Source organism: Strongylocentrotus purpuratus, unplaced genomic scaffold (assembly GCF_000002235.5).
Source record: "Strongylocentrotus purpuratus isolate Spur 01 unplaced genomic scaffold, Spur_5.0 spur5_scaffold_16, whole genome shotgun sequence".
Classification (NCBI taxonomy): domain Eukaryota; kingdom Metazoa; phylum Echinodermata; class Echinoidea; order Camarodonta; family Strongylocentrotidae; genus Strongylocentrotus; species Strongylocentrotus purpuratus.
The window spans coordinates 20,177,255-20,184,358 of NW_022145601.1; positions in this window are offsets into that span (position 1 = coordinate 20,177,255).

Here is a 7,104-nt window from a genome sequence, read left to right on the forward strand (position 1 = left end):
TTCATAAAGAGCTTTAGTAAAAATTATATTCGTTTGTACCACACATACTCCGGCGACATTTGCTGCGCGGTCAATTTCGTAAACTAATCGAATTTTACATTTCGATCCTCCACTTTTCTTATTTCTTATTTTAGAAATTATTGTACAAGTATTAACCTGATCTTAAATAAATTAATCAGCCCCTTATTTTCAGCTCGGGATCCTCGACGGGCGCGTGCCGGGTTGTTGAACATTGTGTCCAAGTTAACAACAATGGTTGGCATGGTAGCTACCTTGCATGCGCCCGCCGACTAATGTACATGTACTTCGGAGTTGGTCTTTGGTCTTTAGTTATTACTTTGTGCACTTTTCCTCCGAGCAGGCAGCAGTGCAGCTGACCCCAATAACCTTCTAAACCTTTTCCTATATGCCATGTACTTTCTCTCTCTTTCCTTTCGCTCCTAAATCTCTTTTATCTTCCTCTAATTCATCTTCTTCTCTCCCTAGTCTCTTTGTCTCTTCGTATTTGTTTGAAGGAAAGTGAAGCCCTTGGGACGGGGGGGGGGGGGGGGTGTCTTTTTGTTTAGTAACTTACCCCGGGGCTACATTCTCCTTTAATCCCCTCTTTCTATTTTCTTCATTATTTCTTCCTTCTGTCTTCTTCCCTTTATCCTTATGTTCTTTGTAATTTGTATTATATGTACACTGTTGGTCATAAAGGTGGAATAATTATTTTTACCCAAATTATGGAATGATTTTGACAATGATTTATTCCTAATAGATCTAAATAATAGTATACATTCTCAGAATGTATTGTTTTGCGTGACTGCTAAAGCATGTTTGTGCTACTTTGCTAATCAACTAGGGGACCTACGTCCTTAAGTCATTACTGACAGTAATGAGGATTAATGCCTCACAAAAGGGCACATAATATAGCACATTGACACGGTTTTGACCATAAGGTCTCACAGTCCCTAGTGGAGGTGCACCACAGGGAACCCGACTTGGGCCCCTTATCCTGGTGTTGAAAAACGATGTTCTTGCTACAACGCCAATAGTCAGGAAATGGAATTACGTAGACGACCTGACTATATAGCAGAGAGTCGCAAGATGGGTGATGAAAGCGCAATCTCAACAGCAATAACTGATTTTCAATTGTTGTGTGGCGACACTAAACTACGAGTAAATCCAGCAAAGTGCAAAGTGATGCAAATATCATTTTCAAGAGCGGCCATCCCCTCTCCACGCATTGAGATGTGTAACAATGTTCTTGAAGAAGTCAATGAGTTTTGGCACCTAAAGAGGGCAATACAGTATGTACCCAATGATAATTCCCCCTCCTCGGCCATCTGCATAAAGGATACTAAGGTCATGTAGTGTCGATGGCTGTTACGTCTTTTAGCGATGAGGCGATGTAATTTTCTTTCACAATGTACTTGTCTTTGACTCAGGCATTGATCCTATTACAACTGAATCGATCAGCGATTCGTGTCCGCTGTCGATTCCTAGAGTACAATGCGGATCTATCACCAGGAATGGACAGACCATTCAGCTCATCCGTAAACTAGTCCCTCTTTATGGGGCCGAGAGGACGACCCAACGAGCCAATATCAATGCAACTTGGAAATGCAACGAACCGGGTGAGTTCTCGACATTGAGTCTACTTCAATTTCTTTAACACGATCGTATATGGACTTTAGAAATCATCCTAAAGCTGTTTCAGTAGTCTTTTCCATCGGTGTGTTGGCTCAGTCAGTAGAGCGTCTGCCTCACAACCGGGAGTTCGTGGGTTCGAACCCCGGCCGCGTCACACCAAAAGACCGTTAAAAGACGGGGTCTGTTGCTACCTTGTTTGGCACTCAACAATAAGGGATAGAGCAACGTCGATCTGGCGCTGCTCAGTGGCTGCCGGGCTCACGATCAATTGGGCAAAAGAATTTCCATTTTCGGTTTAACTTAATATAATTTGGAGTGGACTTTAAAAGATTATTATTATTATTATTATTTTGAAACATGACCTCGTATAAATCCGAACATGATTTCCATGCAATAAAGGCCTACGATAGGGTATTGAAATTGCCCTTAGGATGATAGGCGGTGCGATCTTTGCGATGGTGTGCTTTTTTATCTTTAAAAATGTAAATCAAATACATTAGCATTTCACAATGTATTTTCTACATATGATGTTTTGTATAATCCTCCTTTCCCCTCACTTCAATGGCTCATCTTGTATTTCTCAGGGGCGGCGGAGCGTATTTCAAAGTGGGGGTGCTCTAGCCCCAAAAAGGTCGCTATTGAAAAAGTGGCGCCTACAAAGGGTTACCACAAAGCGTAAAATTACAATTTTAGACATTGTACACCCCTGCATGATAATTAAAGGGACATGTTCCCCGTATTCCAGAGGGCGTTCAAGATACGTACCCGCTGGCGGACGGTGCTAGCTGCCTATTGACACCAACAGAATACGGCTCTAAAGCTATGGTCAAAAAATCAGAGCAGCGACCGACCGATCAGTAACCGATCGGTCGCTGCTGGAATTAGGCATCGCCCAGCGATTAGGTCGGTGCCCGGGCGGCGACCGCCCGGGCACCGAGCGTATTTTGGGCGGCAAGTGAAAAGTGAGCAGGCGCCGCCCAAATTTTAACTCCGCGCTTAAACTTCAGCGGCGACCGAGCGATGCCCTAAAAACGAGCGGTGCCTGGGCGGCCGCCGCTCGGTGGCCGGCCAGCCGCCGGGCAGAATTAGTTAAAAACTCGCCGCTCGGCCGCCGAGCAGGCTACTTTTGGGTAATGTGACTATAGCATTAGGCAGATGGCATGTTCCGAATGCCCGCACAATGCCGATTATCGCATACATGTGCCGAAGTAATACCAATCGCAGTTCGGCTCTAAGATTCGGCTGCCGTTTCCTCCCACTTTCGTGACGTCACGATCGGCAGCGATCAGCTAGCTTGGCGAAGGCAGGCCAGGCCGCGCGTACTTAGATTGACAGCGGTATGCAAATTAGAAGTCGATGTTCGGAACCAAGATGGCGATGACTAGAGCAGCGATAACTACACTGGCGGGAACGTGCCCCTTTAATACATTATCAGGGATTATCCTCTTCAATTTGTCCTCTTTGCATGGTCCAATATACTGCTTTGGAACCATACTTTGCTGTTGTGTGTGCTGGTCTGAATATTCTTTTGCGTGTTTGAGGTCACATTGTGACCGTTTAGTTCTCGTTATAGATGAAATAAGCGGTCCTGACTGGGCTTTAAAGGCCCACTGCACTACTTGTAGCTACTTGCGCCCTCTATATAACAAACAATGCCTAATCGGTGACCATTGGTCCCCCATGATCCTCTTTTTCTTATGTTAACTGAGAGCTGAGTTGATGAGATAACCATCTGTCCAGTGACCTTGCAGGGCAGTCTAATCCTTCCTGTAAACTACGGCAGATAAGCTTTAAGAACAATCTTATAATAAAAGAATAATTAGGCTACTAATAATGCGATAAACTATAAATACTAGCAAGTTATGGTGGAAATTTGAGAAATCGGGGGCCCATAATTATTAGAGAGGTTGCGGCTATGAAAAATCTGTTGTGTCTAGGGGGGATAAGGAGTGATAACAACATCTTGTCATTAGCACGTATGGATAACATATCTCGTAATTTTTAACGGTTCTAGGACAATTACCCCTGGGCAATCATTCCAAGGACAATAACACCCCCGGAAAATGACCACCCGGAGAATCCCCCCCCCCCCCCCGTGGACAACTACCCCCGAGGACAATTACCCCCAAGGAAATGTCTTTGATGTTGGCTGCAAAAGGGACATAGTATCTTTAACATTTAGGAAGGTTTTTTTTTTAATGCCATGATTATTCTTCAATGCACATTTTGATAGCCAATATAGAGGCGTTTTGTTTTTTTCTGTTTCACGTGAAGGAAAATAGAAACAACATTAAAAAGCACATATAATTTGTAGACGCAAGCAATTAATCACGCTTTGAACTTTTCGCTTATGGCTTGATATGGAAAATTGACGTGTGTGTAAATGAATTGAATTTTAAAAGCATTTCTTCTATCTGAGATCACTTCAGTTAGTGCATTTCACATCAATATTTTATTATTATGGAATTTTTTTTCCAGCTATGAGTCGCACAACGTGCTAGCACCGCGATGGCATGAGGGGATTAATCTGGGAAACAAATTTAATCTGAACAGAAAAATACTTTTTTGTTGACTCAAATCAAAATCTAACGATTGTTGATTATAAAAGAGGGCATCTTTTTAGCATCCAATATATACAAATATTACATTATTTCTACCATGTACTTAATTTCAATATTTTTAATTGCTACAAATACCTTGTTGATTAAGTCATAGTTTTTGGCATATTTTGATTATTGCGGACAAGACTAATTCAACATCTATTTACACCCACACACCCACACACATTTCTTTTTGAAAGATACATTTTCTTATTTTCTCTCGAGTCAAATACATATTGTACAAATCACTCTTGAAACTAAACTGGATACATTGTACATCGTTTTGTGTAGGTCTTCACGTACATACACACACACGCACACGCACAAACACTCACAACTTTTTTTCACCGAATGGATGAAGGTGAATAAAAAGTGTGTGTGGGTATTTAAAAAAAAAAGAACAAATAATAGAAGAGAAAATGTAGCATAAATATTATTATTATCATTATCATAATTTTCCTTATCAATAATGCTATCAATATCTTTATGATTATGGTGATGATGACGATGATGATTATTGCTATTTTTATCATGATTATAATAACTGTTGTTATAATTTCTACACTGTTGGTCATAATGGTGGAATATTTATTTTTACCCCAGTTTAGGGAAGGATTTTTAAAAATTATTTATTTCTAATAGATCTAAATAATGGCATACATTCTCAGATTTTATTGAATATTAAATTGCGAGTGTTTGTTTTGCGTGACTGCTATATCATATGTGTGCTACTATGCTAATCAGCTAGGGAACCTACGTCCTTAAATCATAATTGACAGTAATGAGGATTAATGCCTCACAAAAGGGCACTAATATAGCTGATCAGCACGATTTTTATCCTGGGGCCTCACAGTAACGAGGCTATTGCTTAGCCCCTGAATCATGACTGTACGCAGTGTTTGCTAGGGTACGCGGCCCCTTCCACAAATCCCCCAAAACGAAGAAAATGCAATAAATTGTCAAAAATTCATTGCATTTTCCCCCGACCCCCTACAGGAAAAATTCCTCTGTGTGGCCATGCCTTGAACCATAATGCATGGCCCTACAGAGGAATTTTTCCTGTAGGGGGCCGGGGGAAAATGCAATGAATTTTGACAATTTATTGCATTTTCTTCGTTTTGGGGGATTTGTGGAAGGGGCCGCGTAGTACCCTAGCAAACACTGCGTACAGTCATGATTCAGGGGCTAAGCAGTGGCCTCGTTACTGTGAGGCCCCAGGATAAAAATCGTATCGATCAGCTATATATTAGTGCCCTTTTGTGAGGCATTAATCCTCATTACTGTCAATTATGACTTAAGGACGTAGGTCCCTTAGCTGATTAGCATAGTAGCACACATATGATTAAGCAGTCACGCAAAACAAACACTCGCAAATTAATATTCAATAAAATCTGAGAATGTATGCCATTATTTAGATCTATTAGAAATAAATAATTTTTAAAAATCCTTCCCTAAACTGGGGTAAAAATAAATATTCCACCATTATGACCAACAGTGTATATTATTTTATCATTATTATTATTATTATTATTATTATTATTATTATCATTATTATTATTATCACAATTAATATTCAGAGGGATGAAAACTAACCCTTCTATGTAAAAATTGGAAACTCAAAAAAGGAATCAAATATTAGGAAAGGGCCTTAAGACTTGCCTGGTGTGGCCTTCCAATCATTAACAAAGAAGATCAGTCATAGTGGGCCTACATTCATAATTCATGTCATAGGCCTATTGTTATCATTTATAAAATTATGACAACACGTGAAGGGAAATACTACCTTGATAATAGCAGGGAGGCCTCACCTCCCTGATAATAGCAAACTTATCTAAAAAAGAAAGCAGAACAATCAGGCAAGCAAACTGGTAAAACGTTGAACGCAATCGGACGATAAAAATAAGAAAGTTTTGAATTTAAAAAAAAGGTTTAATCACTATCCTATGGGAATTTCAAATGGGCTGATTCAGTAATGTCACTGTGATGTAGTGCTGGACAAATTTTCCACTTGTTCCAACACACAAAAGGGTAGAATTTTTTTCTTCTTCATTATGTATGATTCGGGATGGTCCTTACATTTTATAAGACCTGTAATGATATAACCAATTAATCAAGCTCGTTTTCTCGCTCTAGGGGAACGCACATTATTTTGAAGGCTTTCTTCCAATCATCGGGCCATCGCGTCCGGTCATGATTAAAAGAGCACGTTTTTACTAAAAAAAAAAGTCGGGTAACGCTATCGTCGTACCCGACGCGATGAACCGATGACTCCAATTAGGCCCATATATTTATTGACAGTTGAAAGTGATGATGATAATCCATGTTAATTGAAATTATGAGCTCCCCCAACTTGACAGGCAGGTTGAAACAAGGCCGCTGAGTATTGTGGGAGGGTGTCGAAGGGTTCAATCATCTTCGTTTTGCATTGTCGTCCCCTCTTCCTTATATCGCCCTAGGTCTCTCTCATTTTATACAAATTCAATACTTTCATTATAATAGTTCTTACCTATTTTTCCCCTGTGATCTTTATTCGATTCCATATTCAACATTAATTATATACCACTTAAATATGGGAATTTTATTAAATGGTTATAAATAAAGAGAAATAAATTAATTAATTCTAAGCACTGTTTATTTTGTTAATTAATACATTAATACATGAAAATGTTTAATAATGATAATAATCACATTCAATAACTACATAAAGTAAATAATTGATATAATTCAGTACATTAACTGATAGTTCAAAACAAATACGGAATGAAACTACCATGAAATGTATAAATCAGCCCTCAACCTTTCACACTTCTTGTAACAATGCTACATTGACTCTCTTCTCCACCCCAACACGCACAAAACACACCAACCG